Below are 16,297 nucleotides of genomic sequence, written 5' to 3' on the forward strand. Positions count from 1 at the left end.
GTGATTCTGTACAGCGCTCTGCGATAAAGTGCAGCACAGAAAACAATTGTTTTAAAACACCCTTTACAGCGCCATTTGTGAATTTGCCCTAAATAAAATAGCTGGCAGTTGTTTAGTGTGGATTGGAGGGCTCCGCTGATCCCCCGCTGAGCAGGCGGATGACAGCTCTGTCTCAGCACAGTGAGCCCCACTCTCCTCTATGGGGAGATCAGATGAATACGGACTGCCTGATAGCAATGGGTGTCAGCGGACATGTCACCGCTGACATCCGCCGCTCCATAGAGAGCGAATGGAGGCTCTGATCAGGTCCATCTGAAAAACTGACAGACGGACCTGATTGGAAAGCCTGGGTGAAAGGGGCCTTCACTGAACAAGCTGAGCCTAAAAACTGATTGGTTACTCTGCTCAGCTGCTCAAGATTTGGTCTGCGTCAGTAAATTTCCCCCATTGTGTGTTTTGACAGTTAAAGTGGAAGTCCGTGCAAAAACTACAATTCATGCATCATCAGACACCAGGGATCTAACACTAACCTCTTTATCCTTGTAAAGAAAAAATTTGTAGACCTACCTTTTTGGAGGCTGCTCCGACCCGATCTCCAGTGGCGCAAGCTCTGCAGAGGACACGGCCGACAACAGCTGTGAAATTAATAGGAAGTGACTTCAGCCATAGAGTTACTATGGGGATTCCGATTTGTCCGTCTCCTCTGCACCCGCCTCTACAGTGAAGCCGCGGCTGACAGCTCAGCGTGGGACCCGGACGCAGCGAGTCGGATTGGCTTCCAAAAAGGTATGTATACAAAGTTGTTTTCTTTACAGGGATAGAGATGTTAGTGTTGGATCCCTGGTGTCTATAGATGCAGGGATTTTAGTTTTTGCATGGACTTCCACTTCAATTCCCCCAATGTGTGAGGTTAATTGTTCTGTGGTTTGACCATTTTCTATTAGACCTGAAGCACATAACCTCTCTCATGATTCTCCGCAAGTGTCACATCCTACTCCTGCTCTGTCAGGTGTACCTCTACAAGATGGCTACATTTCAAAGGACCAACAGCTCTTCCAGTCTCAATGATACTCCAAGCTTGCACAAAAGATCATCCTTTTTCCTAGGCCACACTAATTCTTGGTAGATTGTTCACATGCAGAGGACATCTGTGTAGATGCATGTATCCAACTAGTAAACATACATGGTAAATGTAAAACCTTTGTCCCAAAAGGTAAAAAAAAATTGTTTGCTGTAATTGATTACAAAGTATTAGCTGGAGTTCAGCTTCAATTGGTGCATCTAAATCCGCACCAACATCTTCTCCAGGGACAAAGTTCCAATTGTCTTGACCACGCTTGAGTTCTCTATTTACAAAGATGCAATTTGGGCCCACATTTTTTTTACTGATTAAAAAGCATATATTGGAAAGATAATTTTTTCTCAAGTTCAGATAATTTTTATGAAACAAATTTGTAAAGTGTACAAAACAAGCCAAAACAACGGGCACACACAAAAAGGATACAAAACGATAAAAAGAAAACGGTAGTACAGGACATGCCAGTATTGCAATGACCAAAAGTACAAATAAGGAAGAACACTGATAAAATCATACAAGTATGGATTATGCTGTTTCTACACTATGACAATCGAAATCACTAGTATATTATTTTCACGTGTCTGAACTCCAGTCTCAAAATATCATAATCAATTATTCTCCCTTTGTTTTCCTGTTTGGGTTGGAATTTTCAAAGGCTTAGCTTTCTGTTCACCGAGAAGTCGTGCATGCAGTGCTCTTATCTGGACGAAGAGTGTAAAAACTTGTCAAGCCACAGCGTTTTGTGAGAACCTACAGGAAGAGATATGTTCACAGAGGCTGTTTTGTGCAGTCCATTGGTAAACAGAAAACTAGATTTTGGCATACTAAGCCTCATATATTTTAATTGGCTTTTAAATAAAAAGGTTAAACTATCTTAATTTAAAAAATCCTACTAGATATGCATTCTTAATTGAAAAAAGTACCTTCTGTTGCTCTTAGCCCCCAAATCTCAATATTCATTTTCTTTGCTGCTGTGGTTTGACTTCCACTTGTTCTCTATGGTCACACTGTGTGTAGAAATTTAGTCGCCCTCTCTTGCTCAATCCTCAAAGCATCGAGGAAGTACACGTGAATGTAACTAACGTGTGCACTACTTGTTCCAAATAAACAGAAGTAAGAGGGAAAGGTAGAGGTTCAAGCGCTCATGGAGGATGGGGGGAGAAAAACAATGTAAGGCTTAGTACACACCTATACAGGTACAGTTCCTTGAAAAGTATTCATACCCCTTGAAATGTTCTACATTTTGTCATGTTACAACCAAAAATTTAAATGTATTTTTTTTTTTGTGATAGACCAACACAAAGTAGTATGTAATTGTGAAGTGGAAGGAAAATGATAAATGGTTTTCCACATTTTTTACAAATATGTGAAAAGTGTGGCGTGTATTTGTATTCAGTCAATACTTTGTAGAACCACCTTTCTCTGCAATTACAGCTGCAATTCTTTTTGGGGGATGTCTACCAGCTTTACACATCCAGAAAGTGAAATTTTTGCCCATTCTTTGCAAAATAGCTCAAGCTCTGCCAAATTGGATGAAAAGCGTGTGTTCCTTGGCCTTCGAGATGCTGTTTGTTAAAGAAGGTTCTCTAACAAAGCACTGATGGCTCCACAGAACAGTTGCATTTATACTGAGATTAAATTACACACTGATGCCCTCTACTTACTAATCGGGTGACTTCTGAAGGCAATTGGTTCCACTACATTTTAGTTAGGGGTATCAGAGTAAAGGGGTCTGAATACAAATGCACGTCACACTTTTCACATATTTGTAAAAAATAATAAAACCATTGATCATTTTCCTTCCACTTCACAATTATGTGCTGCTTTGTGTTGGTCTATCGCATACAATCCCAATAAATTAAGTTTTTGGTTGTAACATGACAGAAATGTGGAACTTTTTAATGGGTATAAATACTTTTTTAAGGCACTGTATGTGTACAGTTTTTGTGCAGCACATTTATTTAAAAAGGCTGCTCCATGTGCAAAGAACCACACAAAAGTACTGCATGACGGCACCAAAGCGCATGGTACTTTTTACTATGCCTTGTGATGCATGCTTTAGCATGGTGCGGTGGGGCGCCTTTAGGAAATAAATACATACTGCCAGTGTGAATGAGGCCTTATGCCGCATACACACGGTCGTTTTTTGTGATGAAAAAAAAACGTAGTTTTTTATCATGATAAAAAAAACAAAGTTTTTAAAAAACGACGTTGCCTACACACCATAGTTTTTTCAATATGCTCTAGAAAAGCGCGGTTACGTTCAGCACGTACGGCGGCACTCTTGTTTCATTCAAGCTCGCGTCATAACTTGCTTCTGAGCATGCGCGGGTTTGAAAAACCACATAAAAAATTGAAGCATGCTCAAATTTTTTTTTTGTTGTTTTTCAGAAGACATAAAACGACGACGTCCCCACACACGGTCATTTTAAATGACGTTTTTAAAAATGTTGTTTTTTTCCATCACAAGCAGTAGAGTTGTAAATGACTAGAGAAGCTTTTTTTGGTCATAGTTTTCTTCTCGGTCACAGGAGTGCACGTATTTGTGTTCTTCTGTGACCCAGAATCAGGCGACAACAAGGTAAAGCAGGTGAAAGGTGCAGGTAGGAAATCCTCTCAAAATGTTGCAACCAATAAGATCTTTGCTTTATTTTTTCCACCTGCACTGGAGAACCATTGAAATCTATCGGTGTGGACAAGGCAGGCGCTATTCAGGGCCAGTACTTGTGTATGTGCTACTGACCTATATACTTGTCAGTGTACACTGCTATCTTTGTGTTGGCTTGTTTGCACATGACATTTGTAGTCCAGTCTTTCTCATGTCATATTTTAGTAAATTCCATAGAATAGGAATTCTATACATATCAGTAGCTGTATATGCATGGTGGGATCTCCTATGGGTGGTAGGGGCTGAGGTGAAACATAACAAATAAAAAGGCAGATACAAGAATGGTAATCTGTGTTTGTCCCTTACACTTTTAATAAACCTTGGACTGGGCTGCAGAAGGCTGTGTGTACATTGACACGTTGTTGGGTGTTGGAAAAGCTTCTGTCATTTTTTAGGTCATTCTTCTGCTGCTACAGCTCAAGTAAATGATATAAATAGCATTTTACGAAGACAATTTAGCCTGGCATTTAAAAAAAAAAAAAAAAAAATTGTTTTTAACAGGAATACAGGGACAGCCCTTGATTTAGAAGGACAGACCAGGGATTTGTGTACAGGTATGAAAGGGTTTAGAATACAAGCTTGAGCAACAATATACTGCAAAGCTTGTGTTTCGCTGCAGCTTTCAATGTAGGCAGTACACTGAATCTGTTATGTTATTTATGACTGTTTACTATAAAGAACTGTGTATGTTTCACCCACTCTGCTGGATAATCCATTGATATGGGTCCTGGTGGTGACTCTTGCTGATCACGATAACCCTTCCTCTGCAAACATGCTCCAGCCTAAGATCTCCAGCTGGAGGGAAGAGTCTGCACTGAGCATGCTCCATGTGTGTCTGTTGCTGGCAGCTTATGAAGACACCAGTGTAGGCCTCAGCTGCTCCTGGAGGGAATCTGATGGCCTAGTGGCCTGCGTTGGAGGTCTGTTGTGTGATAACTGGCTGGAATCATGAAGAGATCGTTTTGATCTGCAGACAAACACCTTGATCCCGCCCAGATCTTCTTTTTCCTCCCAGTCACCAGGCTGCTGGCTTGCTGTAATCTTTGTCTCATTTCTCTTCCAGGCACGTGGAGAAAATTTGCATATTGTGAGTTGGCTCCTGCTTTCTCTTGTAGAAATGTCTCTGACTTGTCATTAGAAAGTTCTTAAGGTTGAGAGGAAGATTTTAGGTTTGCAGACTAGAATATGTATGTAAACAACAAGCCTGCTTAGTAACTATACACTATCATGCATTGACTATTTTAGGCATTGTTCTGATGATCTTTTTGAAAGCCATACACAGATAAAATGTTCGTTGTTAGGTTTGAACAGTGTATAGAAATGTCTAATGTCAGAGAGGGACTAGGGGAAGAAATTTGTCTTTGTTTTACGTATTTCATCTGCCTCTCATTACTGTTTTAATATCCATGGGAAGTCTTAGGCAATAATTCTAGGATACTAATCCATGTGTGAATGTTCATATCATATGAATGTATTTTTTCCCTGATGCTCTGCTAATGCTGTACGCGGTCGTGAAATTTCCACAGGAGTTTCAAAGCTTCTATAGAAAGACCAAGGCTTTTTAGAAATGTCCAGCATGTCCTGTCAGTTATTAAAAACAGATCCTCTTTTTCAGTTATCTGTAAAACATGAAGGATTTGACCAATTCTGGACAGATTTTAGGATTCACCCAGAGTTACATAGATGTGCCATGATCATATCCTTCTGCTGGTCAATAAAAGATAAAGGCAGTTCTCCATTATAGCTGTTTAAAAATGTGTAGACACTTTAGGGTTCATGGCCATTTTCTCCAGAAGAGACAGTACTTGAAATAGGGGCAGCACTCAACAAACAGTTTTTTAGAATGCCAACGTTGCATTTTAAATGCTAATGTATGCCACAGCTGTAATAAGAAACTGGATTTTATATGTGGCTTATGCTTTTTGCATCTATTGACTAACTTAAAGTTGGAGTAAACTTCCATACGTGAATTTTACCTATAGGTAAGCCTTTAATGCTTGCCTATAGGTACTGTAAATATCTTCTAAATGTGCACTGTTTAGAAGGTATTTACAGTACGTGCAGCCGGCGACATCACCGGCGCATGCGCTCTGAAGGATTGGCCACCTGTACTATTCCTTCAGAGTCCTGTGCTTAAGTCCGCAAACCCAGAAGGAAGACCGGGTAAAGATGGAAGCCCTGTCAGCGGCTGTCAGGGCTTCGTTCCAAGGTTATTTTCACATAATGTGCTAGTATGCAATGCTGGCACATCATAACTTTGCCTTGCAGGTTAAAAAAGAAAAACGCTGGCGGTTTACTACCACTTTAAATGTTACTCTTAGATTCTCAGTAATGTCAAGCGATACAACAGTTTCAAACATCTCTTTGGCAGTCGGGATGTAGGTGCAATTGTCGGGAGCAATCATTATCAAATAAGGGTGAATAGGAACAAGGTTCCTTATGTGTGAATCAGCCTTTAAATGAGGAAGAATTTACAGGTCTCAGCAGCTTGTGACACTAGAGAACATCATATCCCCACTGCCTACCATTCTTTTTCAGGCTTTTGACCATCTATGGATAGCCATTGGAAGACATTAATAATTTTTTGTGATTTGGTGTTTGGGAGTTTTTTTAATTGGTCAGAATTTTTTATTTATTCTGGCCATTGAAACAAATAAATGCGAAGTGATAAATGCGCCTAAAGTTTAGGTGCGTTTTGGAGTATTTAATGCCTTAAAGCTCCTCTCCTGAACACGATTCTTCTGCGTTCAGGAGAGTAACTTTGACTGCCTCCTAAACTCTGCTGTTCCTAAACTCTGGTAAAAGTCTACATGTGCATGAACAGATAAGCTTTTATTGAGTTCAGGGCCTTTGGCAAATAAACACCAAAAGTTTCCAAGACATTGAAAGAAAAAAAGAAAAGAAAAAATGCTTGTCAAAAACTAAAGAAAACACATTTTTTGAGAATTCATTACGCTGTTTTTTCCATAGAAAGTAAGAAATTATGCCAAAATTAGGTTAGCATTCAGTTTCTGAAATTTTTTTTTTTTTGGCACAAATCTTACATCGGACTAAAGGATTGTTCACAAAAAGCCCTCTTTTGTACAGAACAGCAGATACTGGTTTGAACACCCACTTTCAGACAATTGTAAGATTTTATCCTAAGTTGGAAGGATAATTTATTAATCTAGGCCTTGCTGTTTTCTCCTGCTGATTACAATGAGCCTTCCCCCACCTAACACATTTTATCTGATCTTAAGTTGGAGGGAAGAGTCAGCATTGACCATGTGCCCTGTGTATCCGCTTCAGTTCTTGGCTGCTCATTAAGACACAAGGGTAGGCCTCGGTTGCTGGGCCTGGAGGGAATCTGATGGGCAGTGCTGGTGGTTTGCCGAATGATTACAATACGGGTTTGTGGTGAATGTTGGCTACAGGTCTCATTCCTTACCACCTATTGCTGCCTGAATATTCTCAGTTTACTTCCCAGTCGCTGCTGACCATGCACACAAATTTTATTTAACGCCACAGGCAATTTTTAGCATTTGTTTCTAGTTGGACTGTTATTTTTGTTGTTTAAAGCGGAGGTCCGCACATCCCTAGAAAAATTAAGTCAGTGGCTACAAATACTGCAGCTGCTGACTTTAAATATATGAACACATATATTGTGTCCATATATTGCAGTGCCGCAATGTCGGCACCGCAGCCTATCTTCAGATTGACTGTCGGGCACATCCGCCGCCATTGCTGCACTTTCCAATTGGCCCGGCGGTGGTGGAAGGAGAAGGGGGGGTTGAACTTCCGAGAGAGACGGACCGGCGGCTCCATCTCCCAGAAGCGGGGAAGGGGACCTGTCAAAAATAGGTCTCCGTTCCACCCTCCCCCCTGAAAGGTGCCAAATGTGGCTCCGGAGGGGGGTAGGAGATGAACAAGCGGAAGTTCCACTTTTGGGTGGGACTCGGTTTAATAATCTATGGTTAATCTATTAATCAGTGGCCCAGTACACACAAGCATTCAGGAATAGAGTCTTACAAGGAAAGGTAAATGGGATATCACAAATGATAATCCATATAAACTGACAATTGACATCCCCGCCTGATTTAAATGCTTTTGTTTTGCATTTGATAATTTGTAAAGGAAGTGTGTAATGAAATATGGGTACTCATTGGGAGATTGCTGGTTACCTGTCTTTGGCTTCAGTAGTGACTTTGATAAAGTATACAGCACATGAGGGCAAGCTGTAGTTTTAATATTCCCCTTATTTCACTGATGGGTTTCTTTTAAGTGCTTGAGATGTGTTTGCTAAGGTTTTAATGCTTATTTTTTTTTTCAGCTCTGCTTGCTAATCATAATGCATTTATTTTTTTGTCATCTAAATTGCTCTCTGCTTCTTTGTGAATGTTGGCTCTGGGTAGGGAACGATATGCGGAATCCCTCGAAAAATGCTCAAGATGTATGTTTGTCAGAACTTGGGGTGGAGGAATGTTCCTATTTTAATCCTATAGTTCACAAGCTTATAACAACCAGCCCCACTTCAGTACAGATCAGTGAAACCCAAAATCACATTCCGGGAGTACGGAATTGGCTAGCCGACCTCCTAAGTCGCACTACACTGGGCCAAGGAGAGTGGTCTCTCCACCCGCAGGTATTTCGGGGACTGTGCCAAAAAGTGGGGCACTCTGGACGTGGACCTTCTAGCGTCCCATCTCTATAGGTGCCACGGTTCGTGGCCAGGTTTAAGGACCCGTGGGCGGGCGCGTTTGTGGCTCCTTGGGGTTACTATCGTCTACTTTACACCTTCCCTCCTCGGAAGCTTCTTCCTCGCCTGCTGCGCAGAGTGGAAGCGGTAGGGATTCTATCAATCCTGATTGCCCCAGATTGGCCGCGTCGCTCCTGGTACGCGGACCTGGTGCGCCTGGTGGCAGACGCTCTCTAGCGTCTTCCCCTGGGAGTTGATCTTCTGTTACAGGGTCCGATCTTCCACCCTGTTTCACAGCCAACGGCTTTAGCGGCGTGGCTGTTGAGAGCCAGGGGCTGAAGGACCGAGGCCTATTGGGCTCGGTGGTCTCTACCGTGCTGCCTGCACGGAAGTCTACCTCACGTTGGATTTACCATCATACATGGAAGGCCTACATCTCTACGTGTGAGGAGATGAAATGGCACCCTCGTACATAAGTGGTGTACAGGGTTCTGCTGTCTTTACAGCAGGGAGTGGTTCGGGCTCTCGCCTTAAGTACGGTTAGGAGCCAGATTTTTGCTCTGGCTGTTTTTACTTGCAGCGACCCTTGGCATAGCACTCCTGGGTGCGTACGTTGGGTCAGGGGGTCTGGCAGGTGGCCCCTCATTACCCCCATGGGACTTGAATTTAGTCCTTTCGGTGCTTCGGGATGCTCCCAATTGAGGACATTTGGGAGGTTTTTTGTTTATTGTCACAAATGGTGATTTTATTTCTGGTAGCGATTACCTCGATCAGACGGGTGTCTGTCTGATCTGGCGGCCTTGTCTTGCAAGGCTCCCTACTTGGTCATCCGTAAGGATGAGGTGGTGCTGCGGCCGCAGCTGTTTTTCTCCCTAAGGTCGTTTCGGCTTTTCACATTGATGGGGACATTGTTCTTCCATCCTTATGTCCTCGGCCGAAATACCAGGAGGAGGCCACTTTGCATCCTCTGGATGTGGTTCGGGCCCTACGAGTGTACTTATATGTTACGGTTCCATTCCGGAAGTCGGACTCACTGTTCGTGTCGGTGGCTGGCCCTACAAGAGGGCCTGGCAGTCTCGTCTGCCACCATTCCTAGGTGGTTCCGACGGATGGTGCTTCAGGCCTATGCCCTAAAGGGGCGTGCGCCCCCCTTTCGGGTTATGGCGCATTCGACCAGGGCGATCGGGGCCTCTTGGGCTTTCCGGCATCATGCCTCTGTGTTACAGCGGTGTTAGGATGCATCCTGGTCGTCAATCCACGCTTTTTCAAAGTTTTACGAGGTGGATGTGTGTGCATCTTTTGATGCCTCCTTCAGCCGCAGGTGTTACGGGCGGCAGTTTATGATTGGAGTTTCTCCGTTGAGCAACTCTGGTTTTTGTTTGGGGTGTAACCTGGTTTGCTGTGTTGTATTCCCACCCCTCTAATTTTTTTGACACTGCTTGGGGACGTCCCTAATGTCAAAGAAGGCTGTGTCCGTCTATGAACGGAAGAGAAAATAGGATTTTTGTACTCACCGTAAAATCCATTTCTCTGAGTTCATAGACGGACACAGCACCCACCCCTCCTTGGTTTGTACTGCTTGTTACGGACTGAGGCTCCTAGAGCAGGGTGTGAGTTATGCCTGGGGGAGCCACGCCCCCTGGGAGGAGCTGCACGAAGGAAAGGTTTTAACACTTTAAGTGCTGTTAAATTCTGCCTAAACTCTCCTGGTAGGAAGAAGCATAACCCTAATGTCAAAGAAGGCTGTGTCCGTCTATGAACTCAGAGAAATGGATTTTACGGTGAGTACAAAAATCCTATTTTTTCCTTGTAACAACATTCATGGATGATTAGATATATTATTTTAATTTTTTTTAATACATGTGGTGATGTAGGCAAAAGAAAATTTGCACGGAATTCCTCTCCATCTTTCTATTTAACAATGCTGCTGGCTGACAAGTGTACGCTTCCTCAAAAGGCAAAACGCCTAGGCTCACTAGTCAAAGAAATTAATAAGTATGCAGGGTGGCTCTGAGTTCACTGGTTCCAAGTGACAGATTCATAAAGTGGTAAATCGAAGATGATGAGTTTTTCATCTTTAAACTTTTCTCTGCCACTGACATAAGGCGTATGGTGGCACCAATCCGTTTCGAGTTCACCTGGTCAGATTGCCTTATAATGGCTGCTTTCCCCCCTCTGCTTAGAAGCGCATGGTTCCCTATGTGACAACAAATGGCCGTGATTAGCTGATGACAAGCCACTGATCACTGATATTCATTAAACTAATGTGAATCAACAGCACCATCTTTTTTATCCAACTGGTCCTATGTTTTCAGAAAATTGATGATTTGTGGGGTCTTTTACAAACTCTGAAAGGTGTAAGAGTAAAAAATTAAAAGGGAAACATTGCAAAAATGGACTGGTCACCAGAGGTTTAAAGTGGAGCACAAGGCTTGGCAGTGAAAGGGTTAAAGGGGACCCGTCAAACATGATATATTGCTAGCTTGTTTTGAAGTTGCATGCTTCAGGATCGAATGCTTAATTTGCAACTTGGGGAGTGATGGTTTTAGAACAAGCGTGTACGTATAATTTTTCCCCAAATCTGATAAGCATGTTTGTTCCAGGTCAGTGACTCAATAGTGAACCAAGTAAAAGGTACAACAACCCCGGAGGAAGCATGCGAACTTAAAAAAAAAAGTGGCTAAGTGCAACTTCCATAACAAATGCAATGTTGATTCCCATCATTTTGTGCAATCTGGAGATTTAGAAATGATATAGGCTGTCATTACTGACCTCTCCTTTTGAGAATGTTGGTTTGCTGGCGGTCAGGTGGATGCTTTGGTTTCAGTGCGTTCTCTGTTGCTGGCCTTGGACAAAAAAAGACAAGGGTTGCTGACATTCGCAGCATGCTATTCTGGTTCTAAGACTTAACTCGGCCAGACCACTAGTATTTTCAGGAGGCCAGCAATGACTGAAAGCTCAGAAGATCAGGCTGCACACTTTCTATATCCATGTTTGTGCCACTAAGGGACATCATATTGGTGGCAGGCATCTGTCATTTATATAAGGGGTAACTTGATATTTCATCTTTTATATTTGTAAAAACCTGCAGTTTAACTGTTTAAGGATTACTTGGCAATTACTTTTGGAAATGTAGATATTCAATCCATCTTGTGTACAGCTGCTGCATTCCATAGGTTTTTGGTCTGGATCTTCAAAGTAGGTTTGTAGTCTGTGTGTTTTTTTTCTGTTTTTTTATTTTATTTTATTCTATTCCATTCATCTGTCTATGTTTTTCACCTTCGTCCACATTTGCTTGCTAGGTAATTGGGATGAAGGTTGATGCTGTGGTAGAGCTGGTAGATTAGCTAGTCTGCTTTTCACTTCCTCCTTTTTTTTTTTTTTTTTTCTGTTGAATGCTATGCAATGGCTCTGAGCTGTAGACGGCACTGAGCATGCCCCAAGTCTGGCTGCACCCACACTGTGTCTGGAACGTGTGTGTGGAGCTGTGGAGTAGGCCCTGAAGTCTACAGGACCTAGGACAATGCAATCCAGACAGAAGCCACTTCTGAAATGGAACTAAAGCTGAGTACACAGGCTAGTGCAATGTATGTAAGATGCAAGGGCCATGCAAGAACATGTGTGCATTTTTTTTTTCCTTTTTGTATGGATGTGCTGTGACTGCTGTTGACCATACTTATTTCTCACTGTTTTGGAAGAAAATTGCTTTAAATTGTCATTATTTGCTTTTTGTCAGACAAGATTAGTAATAGATTGAGGTTGAATTTGCTGCTGTCTCAAACAGATTCTGGGAATATAGCTATTAACAGTGAAGGGGAGCAGCACAACATTGGGCAACTTTGGGTCACAGTTTACAGTGTCTAAAAAAAAAGTATTGCCGATTTTCCACAGATTTTTTTTATTTCCTTTCTTTTAAAACCTGCAATAGGAAAAAAAAAGACGTTTGCTGAAAGCGGTGACAGTATGCAATAATTAATGTGTGTATTCAGAATTCATGTTTTACAGGTTTAGCCATGGTAAACTAAAGCCTGTTGTTATAGGTTACTGTAACACTTTGCACTTGTTCTGTCTATTAACAATTGAGCAGGAATCTGATTGTTTTTCGGAAAACACAGGTGGTCTTTTTTTTCAGTCTTGAGGTGCCTTGATGTGGATTTAAATTAAAAGTCTAATTTGAATCTGATTGGGGTAGGCATTTTGCTTTCTTACATTTATTAGCTTGGTTGCCATGACCACATCAGATTTTATCCGACATTTCCTTTTATAGTTGTAAAACTTGGTTGAAGTTATCTTGTTGATGGGTTGACCATTTTATTAAGACAAGTATTTTCCAATCATTGTAGCCTGTCTTTTTATCTTCCTACATTATATATTTTCATAGTAACACTTTAAATTTATAATTGAGGAAAACTTCAATGCAAATGAAAACCACTGATAGATTACAATACCAAGTTATGGGGCGTGGGGTATCTATTTCATAGCTTTAAAAAAAAAAAAGTATTGAAGTATAAAATTGGTTTTCCAGCATCTGCATGGATTATCATTATTGATTATACACTTTTTTTTGGGGAACAATGTCTGCCATAGCTAGAGAGATGTCCTAAACTCACCAAACCTCTCTGCCACATATAGGAACGTGAGGATATAGTACACTGAAATCATAAGCGTGGATTTATAAAAAGTGTGCAAGCTGAAATGGGATATTTTATTTCTAACTATTTTGTAAGGTAAATATTGATCAAATTAAAGTGTGTACCCGGTTTTTAATGCCACCCTTTAAATTACATTATTAATTATTTGAAAAAGTTGTACAGTTCTTGGAGTTCTCCCTAAAACCAGATCCAATTGTAGACGAGAATCTCTATTTTTCTTGTCTCTTTCTGGGGCAGTTTTCTTGATTTTTTCTAGTTAGTGCCGTTTCACACAGGGGCAACCTGATTTACAGTGCGACTTTGCAAGACAACTTCAGCGCCACTTGGAGCAACTTACAACGTGACTTAAAGTTGCCTCCAGGACAGGCACCTTTGGCTGTGGCCAATCACAGAATAATCAGCTCTGTGGGAGGGAGGGGTTTGCCCGAGAAAACTATTTTATTATCCTGTAAAGTTGCTTCAGTTAAGAGAGTGATCCGACTTTGGAGGCGACTTCCATTGAAATCAATGGGTACAAGTCGGAAAGAAGTCATCTTTAAGTCGTACAGGAACCTTTTCTGAAGTCGGAGCGACTTCAGTAGTGTATATCATTCATTTCAATTGATTTTCTCATGTCGCACGACTTGGGGGCGACACGAGTCGGATTCCAAGTTGCGGTACTGTGAACCGTCACTAAATCTAAGCTTGTTTTACATGTAACTGATAAAAATACATTACATTGTTTGAATGAAATAACTGTTTTGTATTAACATGGGGTGTGTGTTTGTGTGTGTGTGTGTGTGTGTGTGTGTGTGTGTGTGTGTGTATATATATATATATATATATATATATATATATATATATATATATATATATATATATATATATATAATATTACTGAGAAAGCTGCGCCTCATTATTATTATATATTTTTTTTTTAATGTTTAAAACCCCAGCCTTCATTATATGTACCGTAACTGAATCGCTATAATCTTTTATCATCCTAATTTTAAAAGTAATTTTCAATATGTTTTGTTTTAGGGTGACGGAGCTCTGTCCTGGTTTCCCAGTTGTGCTCAGGTGTTGTCACCCTGCCATATGTGCTTTTGGTTAAGATTATAAGTGGTAATTTCAACACACATTGCACAGACGCGATCAGTTGCTGTCACTATCAGGAAACCCACCCTGAGTTATGCCATGCAGCCATCGCTGGAGTGCATGTAGACAGGAAGTGGGTGATGCAGATTTGCAGTACTGGTATGCAACAAAGGATTTAAAAAAAAGTAATTTTATATTTTTTTTAATAATAATAAAAAAAAGTGCTTGACACTTGGTGCTTTGTCCAACGATTCATTTAGGGTTTACATCTATTTTAAAGCATATACTCCTTTTGTGGAAAATGACAAAGGAGCAATGAATTTTGGGCAACTAGAAAGCTAACTCTCTCTCTTCTCAATACTAAAACGATTTCCCCTTCTTGGAAGAGACGCCAATAACCGTTTTGATTTTGTTTCATCGCTGTTAATGTTATGACTATCTTTTGTATGATAAACTTTTGTATTTTAGACTATTACACCTGACCCATGCCTTGCCAGAGAAAGAAAACTTGGTATTCCTGTATAGTTGGCATGTATAGTATTTTCATGACACACATTGCCTGCAGGTACCTTGGAATAGATGGTGTGTTTTAAGTTGCTCTTTAATGTTGGAATATTTAAAGTTATTAATTAGTGGCAAAGGTTGTGGTGTACAGTAGGTCAGTTATGTATTGAAAGTTTTTGTTTTTTTTATTACAATGGATGTTTTGAAGGATAGTAGTTTGTGCTTCAGCCTGGAGTACAGTAAAACATACAGTTTTTGACATGTCATCTCAGATCTGTGTCGCCTGGCAGATGATTTGGGTCCAGAAGAGACCAGAACAAAGCTGAGTCTCATGGCTGTCCTTGTGAGCACTCTGGGATGGCTGCCTGTATGAAATGGTGCCCCAAGCATGCTTTGTGTGTGTGATTTTCATTTTACCTATAGAGGGAGCTAGGTCATGTGACTGTGTTTAGAAGCTTTTGGACCAAGGAAGAAGAGAAAATACAGAGACGTTTGCTGACTCTCTCAGGCCTGTATGTCTCACTCTGTGTATAATGGCTTCTGGTGCAGACCACAGGGAGCTTTACAGTTTGCTGGGTGCTGAGCACCACAGGTTGTCCTAAAAGAGCTACTATTACTTGAGATGTCTTGTGTGTCTCTGGATTTAGAGACTACAAGACTTCACAGGTATCATTAGCTCTTTCAGTGTTTTGACACCAGGATATCCTTGCTCTAGTTCTAGTCTCTATACATTGCTGTTTATTGATGGTCTTTCCTGCGCTGTCATTACAAGGCAGACGGCTCCCTCTTCATTAGCTGTCTGTAGAGGCTTCCTTCTGAGTGAAAGCCATGCACACTCTGCATTTTTACCATTTTCAGTTTCTTAAACCTGTTCTTTGATTTTTTTTTAAGACCTCTTTCTAACACTAGCTATACATTATACAATTTTATTGTACAATTTTCCTTTTAGATTTACCAAAACCATATAATTTGAGGTCAAACCTAAACAGTTTCAAGTTGTTATCAAGCAGGTCCGTGCACTACATAGTTGAAAGTAAATCTAAAGGAAATTGAACAAGAAAATTGTATAATGCATGACCAGCTTAAGTCCTTGTGTAGCGTAGTAAAAGCAGAATTTCTAATCGGAAGCTTATGAGTTGGTTATTGGGATCTTGATGTGTTTTGAAGGTTTTATGCAGAAAATAGAATGATTGATTGTATGTATGTGCCACTTACTGTCTCCAATACTGATCCAGGTTGCACTGTATGTACTATGCAAGGAGCTTATGTGACTGTTTTTGAATATATGTTGGGCTCACAAAACACAATTCTTTCTTTGTTCATTGAAGGACTCGGGATTCAGAGACAATTAAGAGAAACTGCTGTCTATAGGATGATTTGCATGCTGATAAACAGGAACCAGCCCTTTATAACTACACCCCCCATGGAGTGCTTACTGGGTCCAGAGCTGTGACCTAATCTCTGGAGACTTGCTTTGTGTGTAGGCTGTGGGGCTGAACACCAGAAGCTGCCTTCTCAATGGGACCATTTGTGCCTTTGATAGCCTTATATCTTCTGACAAAAAGGGTTAATGCTGAGAACTTTAGGGCCAATGTAATTTTTTTATGTGGAATGTCATGCTTGAGCGTGCTCTATGTATTGTC

At 41.0% G+C, this 16,297-nt stretch overlaps 1 protein-coding gene across 4 annotated transcripts in view; it reads left to right on the top strand.

Annotated features, from left to right (window-relative positions):
* The window catches only part of EHMT1 (euchromatic histone lysine methyltransferase 1), a 146,832-nt gene that overhangs the window by 15,848 nt on the left and 114,687 nt on the right, over nucleotides 1–16,297 (top strand). The window contains exon 1 of one of the 4 annotated variants that reach the window (XM_040324208.1): nucleotides 4,725–4,833. The exons of 2 other annotated variants lie outside the window; for them this stretch is intronic. The gene's annotated coding sequence lies outside the window, so the exon portion shown is untranslated. Of the gene's footprint in view, nucleotides 1–4,724; nucleotides 4,834–11,599; nucleotides 12,009–16,297 lie in introns of those variants that run through there. One more of the 4 variants, XM_040324202.1, reaches the window with a different exon arrangement.

This window comes from Rana temporaria, chromosome 9 (genome assembly GCF_905171775.1).
Source record: "Rana temporaria chromosome 9, aRanTem1.1, whole genome shotgun sequence".
Taxonomy (NCBI): domain Eukaryota; kingdom Metazoa; phylum Chordata; class Amphibia; order Anura; family Ranidae; genus Rana; species Rana temporaria.